The sequence below is a fragment of the Cynocephalus volans genome, chromosome 2 (genome assembly GCF_027409185.1).
Source record: "Cynocephalus volans isolate mCynVol1 chromosome 2, mCynVol1.pri, whole genome shotgun sequence".
NCBI classification, from domain to species: Eukaryota; Metazoa; Chordata; class Mammalia; order Dermoptera; family Cynocephalidae; genus Cynocephalus; species Cynocephalus volans.
In genome coordinates this window covers 52,274,692-52,291,360 of record NC_084461.1, presented here as the reverse complement: position 1 = coordinate 52,291,360, position 16,669 = coordinate 52,274,692, and positions in this window count along the sequence as shown.

The following is a 16,669-nucleotide window of genomic DNA, read 5'->3' as shown; positions in this document are numbered from 1 at the left end:
GTTCCATATGAATTTTAGGATCAGCTTACTAAACACCACCTATAGCCCTATTTGTGTTTCAATCAAAATTGCATTTAATCTATAGATTTGGAGAAGACTGACATCTTTTCTATCCTTCAATAAAGTTTTATGATTATCTCTGCAAAAATCTTGCATATCTTTTCTTGGATTTGTTCCTAGGTGCCTAATAGCTTTTGTTGTTGCATTTCGTTGCACTGGTATCTATTTAAATTTCCAAGTTCCATATTATTACAGGTATATAGGAATGCTATTGATTTGAGTATGTTGATCTTACAGAGCTATTATCAATTTTAATAGTGTATGCAATAGACATTACCAGGTCTCCCTGAATGTACAAAAAAACTGCACCTTCCAGGAACACTGCAGTCAAGGAACATGTGATGAGTTGTGGCCAGTAAAATGGGAGTGGAAATGACCGGTCTGAGGCAGTGAAGGGCTTCAGCATGATGTTGTAGTCTCTCTCTCTTCTGCTGAAACAGATGTGGATGCCTCATGTTGAGGTGGCAGAGCCGGAGTGGATGAATCCCCGCATGGTTGAGAGCCACTCAGAACCTCAACGGACAACATGAGAAGGAAATAAATCGCTGTGTGTTACATCACTGACATTTCAGGTTAGTTGTTACCTACAGTCACCCAGCCTCTACTAACTAGTACAGTTTGTCTGTAGATTCCCTTGGATGTTTATGTGGACCATTGCAGCAGCTGTGAATAATGACAGTTTTGTTTCTTCCTTTCTAATTCCGAGGTAATTAAATTTTTATGAATACCAAACTTAACAATTAATGAAGTTGACACAATGTTACATTTTGTAGATCTTTAATTAAACATTTATTAATTTTGATTTGCAGTTTTCCTTTGTGTTCTTACAGGTCTCAGACATTTACGTAGGCTCTTTCAAAACTGATCAGCCCCAGGCCCTGTGATAAGAGTGCCTAAGGGTTGACAAGGCCCTCGTTAGGGTAGTTGTCATTTTCATAACCTTACCATCCTAGGAACCTGCAATTCTAGAACGGAATAATGTAACACAGGCACAGAGAGCCCTGGCTAAGGTGAGTCAACTGGGCTTGGACAAAAAAATACAACAACACAACAGCACCATAAGCATCCCAGCAAAGTGATGCTGGGACGTCTCTCTTTTTTCCACTTTATCCTTTCCTTTAGGAGGAGAATCAGAGTTAGTTTTCACTCTCTCCTTCTCTTACTTCCAGAATTTGGTAAAGACCCTGAATATCTTATTATTACCATTTTAATACTGTATGTATGCTCTAGTTCGAAAAAGTCCAAAATAATAAAACCTGACCTTATCAAAGAATATATGAATTGGAGGATGGTAATTTGCTTTACAAAGGGTTTCCTGCTCCACAAAATGAATTCAACTTTGGTGTCCCTAAAACAGCCAGTTCCCTTGGTGCGTGTTAAATATAATTCAATTTACAAAAATTCGATTTGCATATAACCTTTTCAGTAGCACATCCATTGTGCAAAGCAATGTACACTTGTAATTGGCTGCAAATTGCCAAGAGACCACCATTGCACATACTATTCCTAGATGTGCAATTTTTTCTTGATCTCCATGGAATAGAGGAGTGAAGCGGCTAAAGCTCCAGTTGTTCATCTGGTCCCATTGGCTGTGCTAAGAAAGAACATTTGTTGATTATTTAGGGGCAACGTGTACTATGTACAAATTAATGTTGTGTATTTAGAAACAGGAAATGAGGGAGGTTAGGTGAACTGAACATGGATTGCCTGGCTGGGTTTGTGATAACTTCTGTATTGGAGAAGATCTCTTTATCTTGATGGCCTGATGGGCATCAGGAAAAAGAGAAAGGGACAATTTGCGATCATGGCTTGGATATCATTTTTCCCCAGGAGGCGGTGAACCTGCAGCAGCATCTTCCAAGGCAAATAGTGGAGCTTGGTACAGTGACCTGAGCTGTGTGGATGAGGAGAGAGTCACAGCTGCCGCAATCAGCTACAGTGGCCTGACCCAGGGGCCTCTCTGTGTAGGAGGTCAGCGTGTCGTTTTCTTGTGTCTGTGTAACAAGCAGAAGTGCCAACTTTTTATGGCAAATTGAATTAAAGTAGATTATTGCCAGTGATGCCAAGCTGCATCTAAAACCCTTTGCAACCTAAATATTAAAATCCCTGCCTGGCACATCACACTCCCTTTTCAGAAATGATACCTTCCTCACACATTCCTGCTGCCTCCCTTCTGATGTCTGATGCCAGGGCCCTTCTCTTCTGGTTAGGAAGCTCCCTCAGGGCTCTCATACAGGGCGGCTATCAGCTCTCCTTCCCTGGACCAGCCTGCAGGATGTGTCAGACTCCTGGGAAGAGGCACAGTCCTCTCTCCAGAGACCCGGGCTCTGCCAGCTTTTGGGAGGATGCCCTGAAAGCAGCCAAACAATGACAATCTGGATCTAGTTCTTCTGGTGTTGTTTTTTGGTTTTTTTGGGGGGGGGATTGTTTTTGTTTTTGCTGAAAGGAAAGACTCCTTAGCCCCCAATTCAGCTGAGTAGTCTCTCACACTGCAAGTTCAACTCCCAAAAGGCAAGGCTTGGCTCCTTCTGATTCTGAAGTAGGTGTTATAAATGCACTGCTGTAAACTCCCTGGGAGCAGATGAGATACACACATCAATTAATAAGTAGCAACAACTTTAAAACTGGAATTTCTCCTAAATCAAATAAAAATATGGTGATATTTCTTAGAAGCCCAAGTTTGGTGTAGCTCACTAAACACTTTATCTCAGCCCACCTCCAAAACAGAATTCCTTATTTGACCAAAATTATTTTTGCTGGGTGGGATGCAGGACTGCCACTTCTGGGGGGCAGATTGTGTATGGCACAGCTCCAGGGCATGCCATTAGCATAGACCAGGATGAAGGTGCCCCTTAATGTCAGGCAGGTCACAGCTTGCACAGTTGTGCCCTGTAGCACTGGCCCTGTGAAGAGTGAGGCTGATATATTTCTATTTAGGCCTGATTCAGGGAATGGGTGCAGACCCGCTGGGTTCATATACCTGCTTGGCCACTTATAATCTGTGCAATCCTGGACAGTCTGCATAACCTCTCACTCATTGACCAGACACAGCAAAGGCCAACTCACAGATGGACAGTGAAGACTAAATGAGAGGATGAGGTGACAGTGCCTGGCCCATTGTCATCATAGATGTGAGGTTCCCTTCTTGACAGTGCTGCTGGGAGCTGGGCATGTCCAACAGCCAGTCTGGACAAGTCAGCTTTTGTCCCTTCTTCATCCACTTTACTCCTGGAGGTCAAGGGCAGAATGAGAAGCTAACAGAAGACCAGGGCCATGGCTTTGTGGCCTCTGCAGGGTCTGTTTGTGAGGTGATATGAGGAAAATGGAGTAGTTTAGTCAGGCCCCCTCGCCTCAGGTCTGGCTGGGTGTGGTGCAGCACATCCTTTATAAACAAGTTGTGTGGGAGTAGAGTTAGTGCACATATACACCTGTATATCTTTAGGCTTGTTGCTATTTCTGTGTGCTCTTTGGTGTGTGAGGCAGCAGCTCTGAACTGCTGGTTGACAGAGCTTGCGTCTAAGAATAAAGTCTATTATTTCTTCACTCACAGGTCCAAGGACCTTTTCCTGTTACCTAGCTCATAGACCTGCATGTGAAGGGTTTGTGACCCAGTATGGACAATGGGCTCGAGGCATCTGTGAGCTCCAGACCCAGCCCTAGCTCTATAATTGGCATAGCATGCAGCAGGATTCTGAGCAGGTACTGGAGCCAAAAGCCCCTTGGGAGAAGGAGGAAATGTTGCTACTCTTCAGTATGTTGTGCCCTGTGGCCACTTTCCTGTTGACCGAGATCTGGTTGCTGCTCACTATACTGCAAGTCAGCATAGACCAGGCACTATAGCAGAGAACCCCTTGGGAGGGGGAGGAAATGTGGCTGTCCTTGAGCATGTGGTGCCCAGTGGCCACTTTTCTGCTGACCGGAATCTGGCTACTGCTCACTATACTGCAAACTGATTGAGATTTGAAGTGGAAGGCAGAGTTGTTGGAAGTGCGGATAAATGTCCTGGAGGATGACATGCAGTGACTGGCCACTCCTGCCTCTCACACCAGGGAAGACAACAAACCCAGTGGTGAGTTGGGGGAGACCATGCATCTCTAAGCATGACCTGTGGTGCATCAGAAAGTGAAACACAAGCAGCCTATGGGACTTGGCAGACAACCAGTGGGCAATCCATAGGTGACCCAGTTTACCACCTATGTCCTGTATACCCAGGTTGAATTAGTTGACTTGTGGAGACAGTTCTGGCAGAAACAGAGGGAGCCCCTGGTTGCTTGGCTGCTGCAGTTCTGGGACCTAGGGGTGGACAGTGTGATGTGCTCCAGTGAGAAGATGGAGAAGTCAGCCTCCATTACCATACACCCATCCCTGAGGCAGTGGCTGCAGAATAGCCACAGATATGCACAAGGGCCACGTAATCACTCCTTAATGGACTGGGTGAGTGCAGCTGCCTGAACCATGTGGGTGAATGCTGTAGAACTGCCCAAGATTGTTAGTAAGTGGCAAACATACACTGAGTTGGTTCATGTCATTCGGGAGCTGGGTATGTGGCAGTCCATGTTCAATGTGGACACTTGTGGCCCGGGTGATGAAAACTTTACAGGCAGCATGAGAGACATAGTGCTGCAAAATGCCCCATCAACATCCATGGGTCACTGATGTCCATACTGGCCACATACATTGGCCATCCTATACATGAGGTAATGACCATGATAGCCGACTTGGGTGAAGTAGAGGATAGTAGACAAGTAAAAGGTGTCCAAAAGGTGGCTAAGACCAAACCCACAAGAAGTGCTCAGGATTTTATCCCACATGGACCAAGCAAGACTAGCCATAAGCAGATGTGGCTTGACTTGCTTGCAGCAGGGGTTGATAGCAAGAAAATTGACCAGCAGCCAAATGCAGTTCTGTTTGCCTTGTGGCAACAATTGTGCCCTGAACAGCATTTCACTCAATGTCCGGAAACAGGTAGCAAGGTATTCTCGGTGGATTTAAAGGACTTTTTGGTTGCTCCCGAGGAGGTAGATGAAATGTTACATTTTGATTAGGGAGCAGGCCAAGGTGCTCATCTTTTGGGGGCAGGCAAGGACTGGAGGCCTCATGTTGAATTGGCAGTACATTGGTCGAGGACTAATGTGCAGCGTGTTTTGGCATTGGTGGGTACAGGCACAGAATGTAGCCTGATATATGGCAATCCAGATAAGTTTCCAGGGGCCACAGTTCATATAGATGGTTATGGAGGACGTACTATTGAAGTCAAAGCTGTGTCACTGCCATTAAGCATAGGACAATTGCCTCCTCGTGTGTATAATGTATATATATATCCCCAGTAGCTGAATACATCTTGGGTATGGATGGACTTTATGGTTTGCATCTGCAAACAACAGTTGGAGAGTTTTAGCTTCGAATATGGACAATAAAGCCTGTGTTACAGGGATATACCCAGCATTACCTACAGGTGTTACCCAAGCCAAGACTTTCACTATCCCACCACCACCATACTCCCTTCCCATGGACGGGAGATTTGCCTTTTCTGAAGCAAGTGAGGAAGGAAATCCAGGACCAAGAGGAGCGGCACTAAGGACCTCTCCAAAAGGCACCTAGGAAAGCTTGTTTAGGAAGTCCTGGTCTTCAACAGCTGTTCCGAGAGGACTGGACTGTGCTTTCACCAAGCAGTGTCTACACAAACATTAAGAGTGGTATTCTGGTTAGCTATGGCTATATTATCAAGCACCCTAAAGCTCAGAGGCCTAAAACAATTTATTAACCTGTCTGACCATTCCGTGGCTCAGCTGAACAGTATTCACTTAGGCTATCTCATCCTGTTGTGGTCAGATGGCAGCTGGGGTCAGCGTCATCAGAAGGCTTAGCTGGGCTGACAGCCCCAGGATGTCACTCACAAGGCTGAGAGTTGATGCTGGCCATCAGCTGGGAGCTCAGCTGGGGCTGTTGACTGGAGCACCTCTCCTATATGCATTCTCTCCATGTGGCTTGGGCTTCCCACTATGTGGTGGCTGAGCTCCAAGGGGGTGTCCCAAGAGTGACTGTTCCCAGGCTTCCCAGAAGAAGATGTAGGGCTTCTTATATAAGCTTCAGAAGTCATACAGTATCACTTCTGCTGCATTTCACAGGTCCACAGCAAATCACAGAACCTGCCAGATTCAAGAAAAAAGTTGTACACAAAGCATGAATAATGACAGGCATGACTCATTGAGGGGATCATCTTTAGAAATTAACCATCCCAGGCAGCACTGGTGAGGCTGGTCCTTCTATCACGGCTGCTTTTGCATTAGGTTTTTTGTTTTTTTTAGAAAAACTCACTCCTCTTCCTCCAGCTTTCCCCAAGGTAAGATATTAATGAGATCATATTTGAACTCCCTGTCAAAGTAATGCCTCCTCATAAAGTGTACCATTATTATTAGCCTGCCTGATCGCTGCCACCTGGAGTCCACAGGAGACAGGATGAGGGACAATATTGCATATATCTCAACAACAAATAAAACTTCATTAAATCCTTTGAAATAACACAGACATTCAGATTTAGTACAGATCAAATCCTATTACCAACAAATTGCATCAAATTGCCTCCAAAAATCTGTGGAACCAGATGTTTTCCAATCCCTACTTCCTTCAAACAAATAATGTAAGCAAAATGAAGGACTGAGGTCTGTTAGAACGGGACTTGATCCGTTTTCTTTTGGTCGCAGGTTCAGGCATTTTAAAATCAGAAAGAAATTCTTGCAGGGCTCACGAGTGTGAGCTGGCTGAGAACCAGGTCTCATTTAAACGGCAGAAAATGCACCTTTCTGCTGCCATCGAGCTTCCCTTCCAGGCCCTGGGGATTTCCACTTGAATCTCTGGTCAATATCTGGTGAGACAGCACAAAAGCATGCATGGCAGCTGGGAGCCCCACGTAAACCCAGAACTTTCCCTAGGACGAGAGTAAACTCAAAATAAAGGAAAGGGCTTCAGACCACGTGAGCTCCTGAGGTGGTAGTGGAGGTACTGGCATTGCACAGCATTTACACGTTTCTCCAAGTTAAGCCTCTGCTTTTACTTTTTCTGAATACACACATTTCTTAATACTTTTCTACTTGTTTCTGCATAAAGATCCTAAAGAGATACATTAGGGTTAGGCTGGTTATACAAAAGCCATCTAGGAACGCAACTGCACCTTCAGATGACAACGGTTCTCCCAACACAGATGTTCCCAAAGGCCATCCCAGGCCTTCCCTGTGTTCTAACCATTCCCAGTTCTCCTGTCAGGGAGCATCTTTTCTTGCCCCTTGAAGTTTGCAATACCGCACACGTTCAGCTTCGCCCCACAGACCTCTGCTTGACTTCCGTCCCTTTGAGCAATACACACATGGGCAAAGGAAGTAGGGTGCACTCGGACGGGAACTGGATGGACGGCAGTCGGCCTTCTCACAGGGTTTCCAGAAATATGGCACATGTAAAGTTGGAGATCCCTATACTCTAATACAGGGGACATTTCTTCAAGTTGTCTTCATGTTATCCTCCCTTCCAAATACATCCATTGCCATCCCCACGCCTGTTTTCCATTAAAGAATCCCATCTCCTATCCTCCTCCTTAGTCCACTGCCAAATTAACCTCAGTAGCTATCAGCAGTCCTTCTTGAGATAGGAGATGCTCAGTTCCCTGGATTTGGGTTTCAGGCACTCCCCTGGGTCTCAAACAACTCTTCTAAGACTAAGCCCCTCCTCTGGGCCCTGAGTAACTGTTGCTTGTTGCCCCTATTTTCTGCACCAACACGGGGAGATTGAGACCCCAGGAGGTAGACTTCTGTAATTCCAGTGGCTGCATGCTCAGTAGAAAGGAGTTTATCCTTGAATGGACTTCCACTGAGGGCACTAGAGAGCACCAAATATATGTTAAGTAATTTTTGGTGCATATGTTGAAATTTGACCAATGAGCATGTGCAAGGCTATGTTACATAATCTGTTACATAACTGGGAACCACTGCCTTAGATCCATGAATATGTATAGAATAGCTAACCATAAAGGTAGAATCCAGGAAGAAGGCTGGGCTGCTACTCACTCTCTCTGGAGCCAGCCCGCACTTTGCCTGTGAGGTGTGTATTTCTTACTTTTTGTATTAAACCTGCCTTTACCAGGCTGCTACTCACTCTCTTAAGCCAGCTGCATTTTGTCTGTGAAGTATGTATTTCTCACTTTTGTATTAAACTTGCTGCAGCTGCTGCTCACTCTCGAGCCAGCCCACACTTTGTCTGTGAAGTATGTATTTCTTTCTCTTTGCGTTAAACTGGTTTTCACTTTCTACTCTGACTCTGCTCTTGAATTCTTTACTGTAGCAGAGTCAAGAATCTGGTAGACAGGGTCCAGGTCCAGCATCTGACCTCCCCAGACCCTCTCCTCCAGGAACAATTTAATTGACTCCTTTGTTTCATCTCACAGTTATACCCCATATATGCTACATTATTTATGTTTGGTTTTCATCTAATTTTGTCTTTAATGCAACGAGCACAGGCTGGGAATCAGCTGAAGTGTTGGAGATTCTGCTAAGTTCTAGGGATATAGAAATAGTCCTTTCCCAAGCAGAGCATGGTCTTTTGGTCTTTCACAGGTGTGCATCTTGCCCCTCCCAATAGATTATCAATACTTGAGAGACAAGAATCAGGCCTTTTGTTTCCCTTTACACCCCTCCTTCCACCTCAGCCAGTGCAGAGGCTCTGCTCACAGAGGATGCTCAGCATAAATGACTGGGGGGCTGATGGCCTTGGACCCTCAGACCAGATGCTGACTCTACTTGCAAGGATGACTCACAGTGATGGGTGTGGTCTACGAAGCCCCTAAAGAGCTATTTGGGGAAAGTGATTCTTAACTTTCCACTGTGTCACATGGGGGTCCATGGCAAGAAATTTGTTTCTTGTATCTTAAGTACATTCTTAAAGGATAAACTTCATTTTTACAAGCTGGACAGACTCAAGATTGTCTAATCACAGTCTTTCTCGCTGTCTTTGGAATCTTCTTTCTTGAGTGGTGTTGGGCCAGCATCTGGAGGAGCCGGTATGGGGTCTTAGGTTGCAGCCTGTCCAGAGGGCCAAGTCAGAAGAGCGCAACCATTGGGGATGCACCACTCATCTTTGGCAGGTACCAATTATCACAGAGATGAAAATTTCTCAAATTCTTTATTTTTTTAAATCAAAAACTGCACATTTCCTTGGGAGCGTATCATGCTTGTGAACACCACATTTACATGTGTTTGGGAAAGAAAGGATTAAAAATCTTGCCTTTAAAATGCCCTCTTGCCCAAGGTGTCTACACAGCAGTTAAGAGGTTGACAGCAATCCTGGTGCCTTGCTGAAAATTCCCAAATTCCTTCTGCAAGGAGGTGGGAGCCTAGCAGGTCTTTGCAGAAGTTGTCTACGGAAATTTTTGCCTCCCCCAAAGTGGCAGACTCCGCGCACTAGACTCAGGGTGTGGTTGGAAGCTACCCATTTTAAATTGTCCTTTTATTGATCATGTTGTGCACCAGTAATTGCTTCTTCGGCTTTAGGTATTTTAATTACTTACCTTTCCCCCCCGTCTTTGAGTCTCTGGGTGATTGGATCACCAAAGGTGAAACTTCAAATAATTCTAATAAAAAAAAAAGAGTCTGTTATGATGTTGGTGCAGTGGCCCTCTTTACTAGACTAGCTCCAAAATGAAAACAACACTTAAAGGATGCTGCCTGTGGAAGCAGAGCTCCGCCTTCACCGGCTCCAGGAGTCCAAGCTGAAGCTCAGGGTGCACATGCTCAGCTAATAAGGCAGGCCCATGAGGTGCACGTGTGCATGGCACACCTGTGTGTTTGTGCAGGCACACCTGGACACTTCTCTCCTAGAGACAGGAGCAACAAAAAAACCTTTATCCAGGGCAATGGGGGCCCCCTCCAGGATGGGAAGCATAATTTAAAACAAGGATCATCTGCTGTGCATGTTCAAAAGGAGCTGCTGTATTTTCAGAAAACTTTCTTCCCTCCTCTCTAACCTTCCTTCTCTATTACTGACAGGCTGTGGAGGTGCAAAATCTTTACTGTACCTTAGGGCAGGAGCAAGTGGAGTAAAGCAGAGATGTGGCCCTAGTAGAAGCTCCCAGCGTTGTCACTTGAGCTGACCTTCCCTCCACGTTCTGCCCATTGTGCACCTCACCGGGGCCAAGTCTCAGAGCCGAGGCAGCTGCAGGGCAGGAGGTTCAGATGGGGACAGGGAAGGAGTGAAGCTGCATGTTGTCAAAGAGGGACCAGGTCAGAAAAACTATGCCAAGCACCAGACCTGATGACCGGAAGACATGTTTCTTTTCCATTCCTACCTCATTATGTGAAAATAAAAAACTTTTTAAAAAGCCAATTCTGAAAAACTGTTTGTAATATCTTTGTTACATAATTGAAATGAAAAAACTTATTACACATTTTACTTTTTAAAAGAATTTTCTGTTCACTAATTATTTCAGTAACCCTGTATGGCATTTTATAATTTTTATCTTCATTTAATAGTTGAGGAAACTGAGATTCAGAGACGCTAAGTGACTTTCCAAAACTCACACAGCAGTTAGGGCAAAGCCAGGACTTGAATCTCCTTCGACTAAGATCAGTTCTTTATAAAACGTTATTTATTTATTTATTTTCATTTAATCCTTTTCTCATCCCTGATCTATTTTTCTCTTTTTATTTTGCCAGGAATCCATACATCACTCTAATGTTATAAAGTTGCCTTTCCCTCCTTTATATGCAACCTCAGAGACAGATTTTCTTGGGTGGTTTTGGGGGAATCATCTCATTATATTACGGTTTCAGTAAATGCGTCCACATACACGTGCTCTCAGTCTGAGTATTTTAATTGCTTGGGCTCTGAGAGCAGTTGAAGGGATCCCAATGAGACAGGACTCTGTCTTGTTCCATGAGGACTCCAGGTCTCTGTCACACTTACCCTGTTTCTCAGGCACAGGGCTGCTCTGAGATCTTAGAGGACATTTTTTCCTGCCCAAATTGCTACTATTAGGTACCTTGTATGCTTGGTTCTCCACACATATTATCCTTCATCTTCACAAGAGCCCCATAAGATATGGATGATAATGATGATAATGATTATTCCCAGTTTACAGATTAGGAAATTGAGGTTCAAAGAGTTTAAGCCATTGTCTATGCAGAGCTGCAATTTATTTTGACTCCAAAGCCCACACTCTTTTCTTTGTACTTTCTTCCTTTGTTTTGATATTAATTGTTTGGTATTAAGAGAGCAGAAATATCCTTCATAGTTTAATGACTAAAAATATTGGAGGCACCAGTATCAGCACCCACAGGGTCACCCTTAAAGCCACAGGATGAAGCCTAGAACCTGAGGCTCAAAAGTGGTGAGTCAGCCTAAAGAATATGAGAATTTGCAAATTCTAATTGCAATCCTCTAGCTAAGCAATAACCACCTGTGTGACTTTGGGCAAGTTGCTTTGTGTCTCTGGACCTCTGTTTCCTTACCTATCTAATAAAGAGTTTAGAGGAGTTCCTCTCTGAAGTCCCATCCTATCCTAAGATTTCTATTCTACAATTTCCATAGCACACCTATTGGGACCTGTTCTTTTTCCGAACAGTTTTGCCACCTGTAATCTCATGAAGCAATAAGACTCAATTCCCCCTAACCACAACATTCAGCATTCCCACTTCCCCAAAGCATATGGCACATGGATGCCTGCCAGGAAGTTCTGCGAACGGAAGTGAGGAATGAATGAACATCAGCAGCCAACATGTTGGGTTTGTCTTCGTATTCTTATTACTGAGCATCTACAGTGGGTATGAGAGATAGTCCTTTTTACCGATTATCTCAAAGACGTGGTCTCTGCCTTTGCAGGGTTAATTATTTCAGGTCCTCTTCTTTACCATTCTACCCCATCAGCAACACTGTCCTGCCCAGTGTTCTTTTGTCATTTTTTACTTCTCTGTGTCTCTCTGTATCTTGTATACTAATTTTATAAACGGAGGCTTCAAATAGAGAAAAAAACAAGCCCCAGTGGCTCCCATTGGTCCTGCAGTGAAGGAAGAGTCGAGTGAAGATGGGTTTCATACATGCAGGAGAAGTGTCGAGTGAAGTGAGGAGAAGAGGGTGGGGAGAGGTTTTATTTTTATTTTAATTAGCATCCTGTTTTTTTTCAGTCGCCTCCAACTCTGTTCCAATTTCACTTTTTATTATAAAGCTCATGACCTTGATGAAAAAGGGGGAGAAGAGGACAGTACAGCAAATGAAATATATTTCATGAGCCATCACTTGGTACAGAATTCATCAGAATCCTAGTATTCAAGACTGAAGTCAGACTTTCATTTTTTAAAACCCATAGCGTTGTTCATTTTTTGTTCCTTTTTTATTTCTTTCTTTTTTTTCCCATTTGCAAGGTTGTGATTACAATTTTTTTCCTCTGTTGGTCACAAAACCCTATGCCCCTCCAAAGCTGCTCACAAAATTTCCCTGCTGCCAGGCTGTGGGTACCCAGGCTGAGGAAAGCCCAGCACGGCTGTCCTGTTTGCTGGCAGGAGTGCACCAGTGTGGCCCAGGAGAGCCTCTCGCTGCTTTGGCCTCCTTTCTGTTCCAGGAAGGGAAGGAGCTGGGGAGAGGAAGGGCGGAGCCCACTGCAGAGTTTGCCAAAATTTCACAAGGACTTATACTGACATTTCCAACAGGGATTCTCTTCCCAGGGTTGTACTGGGCAGCAGGGGATGGAGCAATGTAGATTGGACAAGCAGCTGATCTGTGATGACAACCTGTAGAGTCGTGAAAAAGTTTTTATTAGTGATGAGGATGCAGCCAGTCCTGCCAGCTACAAGCAAGGATGATCCAGAGCTCAGGTCATCATGTGTAGGAACTGCACAGCGGGGCAGGAGTGCATATCCAGCCCAGGGGCTTACTCTCAGTCACGGAAGACTCCAGCCTGTGCAGTAGTTACGTTGGGGGAGGGTGGTGATTTGATCCGAATCGATGTAACAACAAGCTGCTTGATGATGGCTGGGGAGGAGCGCAAGCCCCCCTCTTCCATTTCTGTGATAGTCAAAGGTCAGGCTGGGAAAAGATGTACCAGCCTGTAGTCCAATAAAACAAACAGTGTGAGATCCAAGTAGAGTCACTCAGCACTGTGGCTGTGTCCATGATCTCCACAAACACTGACATGGAATAAAAAGATCAAATCATCTGGCTGCTTTGTCCTGATGGGTTAAACACTGGTCTGCTTTCTTTGTATTTCCTTAACTGATGTTTGATCACTGAATTAATGAATCTGGTCTCTGCTCCCTTTTGGTTTGAGTTGGCTGTCTAGACGAGTTTGTATTTGGGCAGCTGAGGAATATGGAGACAGAAAAATAAAAAAGAAACAGAGGTGACCAGACGTGGGGCAAGGTAAGATTCATTGAGGGGTGGTGGCATATGGAACCAGGACAAAATCAAAATTGTAGCAAAGAGAATTTTTTTAGACTAATGGCTTCTGAAAAGCAACTTATTCCACAGTCCCAGGTGTCTTACAAAAATACTTTGAATTTCTTACGACCTATATAGAATATTTAATAAATGCACACTTTTAATATCACTATGCTCCATTTTAAGTTGAAATGGGTTTATGGAGCTTTAATAGGATATTCACTTCGAGTGGGTGGGGTAGAGGAAAGTGAGAAAGATAACAATTTACCTGAGATGTGGGAAAGACCCCTGGGAAAGGTACTTGACTACTACTGTGTAGGATTAACCATCCTCTAAAATCTCAAGTTCATTTACATGTATTTCTGAGAGACATTGAACCACATTCTTTCCTCAGAAGCTCTGTTTGTTCAGTTTGCTGACACCAGACTCTGCTAGGCTATTGTCGTGATGGTGCTTAAAGCCTGTCCTGGTTAGGAAGAACAGACTTTGAAATTTCCTCATACCTACTTTTCTCAGAATGTGTACAATGAGGAAAATTCATTTCCTTCCTGTTGAGAAAAGTTAATGATCATTTTCCATTCCATTAAAATATTACCCATTGTTATGACTTCAGTTTAGTGTTGCTGCAGAAATCATCATGTGTTGCAGAGTTTAGCTACGCCAAGGCCGAGGCCCCCATGTGTTATTTCAGAGTTTCTCTTAAAAACTGCATTGTTTCAATGAGTTATGACAAAAAAAAAAAAAAAAAAAAAAGAAGAAGAAGAAGCAAATCACACCATTTGGGGGGAATTAATAGGTAATTATATATTTTTTAAAAATCACTTTTAGCATGAAAACCCAAATTTTTTAAAATGTTGTCTCTAGAATATAATTATAAATGCCACATGGAGTCTCTGAACCAGAAATAAAAGCCTTACTTTAAGATATAATAAATACTTTAAGTATTGGGACAATGTTTTCTTTCAGGAGAGATGAAAAGTAGAATTACAGGCTACAACTGTATTGTAATTCCTCGAGTAGTTTAGTTATGCATTTATTTTTCAAAAATTTTCCATCTCCCTTGAGGGGTGTTATTATTTGGGTCCGAAGAGAACAAGGAAAGTTCGGGAAGTCGGCCTCAGAAGATTCAGCATCCCCACGAGTCAGAAGGCATTGTTTTTCTTGGTATATTGGCAGGTGCATGATCATCAGACCCAGAATTTCAGCAATGTGAAGGCAACTGCAGCAGGAGCAAAGAAAGGAAGGGGGGATCTTAAGGTGGTGTGAGGTGATTGTGGAGAAAAGGAAGAACAGCCTGGGATTTATTCAAGCAGATCAACTGAGGCAAATCGAGTATCAATTCCATTCCCTTCTGTACTAATTTGTTAAGGCTGACCGTAACAAAATACCACAGACTCATGGCTTAAACAACAGAAACTTGCTTTCTCCAGAACTCCAAGACCAAGGCGCCCGTAGTGTGACTTCCTCTGGTGTCTCTCTCCTTGGCTTGCAGATGGCCACCGCCTTGCTGCCTTCTCAGTTGGTCTCTGTGCACATGTGCCCTGAAATCTGTCCTTCTTATAAGGGCACCAGTCAGATTGGATTAGGGCCCACCCCAATGACCTTGGTATAACTTAATCACCTCTTTGAAGACCCTATATCCAAATACAGCCACACAGAGTCGAGCTCACCCATATGACCTCATTTTACCTTAATCACCTCTTTAAAAACACTATCTCCAAATACAGTCACATTCGGAGGTACTGAGGGCTGAGACTTCAATGTGTGAATTTTGGAAGGACACAGTTCAACCCATAACACCTTCCAGATGTTATTTTTTTAAATGCAAGAACAGGCGGTGTATGTGTGACAGATGTCAGCTGCCTCCTAAGCCACAGATATAAGGAGGAGTGAGGGGAGGTGAACATTAGCTCCCTTGGGATATTCGAGGCACTAAAAATTGTAAGGACCCAGTTTCGTTTTGGCTGAACTGTTTTTTATATTTTGTAATAAAAATTTCAGACATGCACAATGTAGACAGAATAAATTGTACAATAAGTCTCCATGTTCATCCACCAGATTCAACAATTGTCATGATTTTGATCCTCTTGCTTAATCTGTCCTCTCCTTTCTTTTCTTTCATTTTCTTTCTCTTTGGCTGAAGTGTCTTAAAGCAAATCCTGGGTATTGAGTCATTTTACCCTGCATCTCTTAAATATAACTATTTAAGTATGCACCTCTTAAAATATAAACACTTTCTTTCATAATTATAATGTCACATTAACAAAATTGACAATAATTTCTTGTACTCATTTTATTCCCAATTTAAATTTCCCTCATCTCAAAAAAAAAAAAAAAAAAAACATGTACTTAATTTTTTGAAACAGAATCCAAACAATATTATTATTACATTTGGTTGTTGACAGACACACTTATTCTGGGAAAACATTGTTTCTTTCCAGAGACCACATCATTTAGGACATCCTTTGAGGTTACTTATTTCTCCTAGGCAGTGATCTTAAACACCAGATATAAACTCTTGGTTTGATGAAGTGATGGAATTGCTTATCCTGTAGTGCATAGATGGATCCTGTAAATTTACCTGAGTAGTGGTCAGCCCTACTAAACAGAAAATTCTGCTTCCTTTTTGCTTAAATATCTTGGTTTCTGTGAACTGTCATTATATTAGATTCTATAATATTTCCTTTTGTTTTAGATAACATTTCTCATACAAAACACAGAAGGAATGGGCATCCTTAGATATTCCAGTTGCTTTAAGGTGATTCCCGCAGAACCTGGATTTTAGCTGTCTTCTCCCCCTCGACACTAGCACCTTTGAGATAACAAGATAAATGTGGTTCAAAACCAATTCCACCATCCATTCAAGTCCAGAGTTCTTATTGTGATTCCTGTGACTGTCCGGGGCTAACGTCCTGATGGGCTCCTCCCCTCCGATGCTTTACAGTCGTGGGTGGTGCCTCTATTTCACCCACATCAACCAGACACGAAACTCAGCTCCTTCAGGGGTTTTTGCAAACCTACACTCACACTTGACATTTTGTGAACTTCATCACTTCGTTTAAGAATTGGGGGCCGGGCCACGGAGAGGGGCTCTCATCACACAGGGCACAAAGTTTTTCCTCTTGCTGGTCTCTCCCCCACCCCCAACCTTTACAAGTGTGACAAATTCCTCTTCTTATCTCATGCAGAGCAGTTA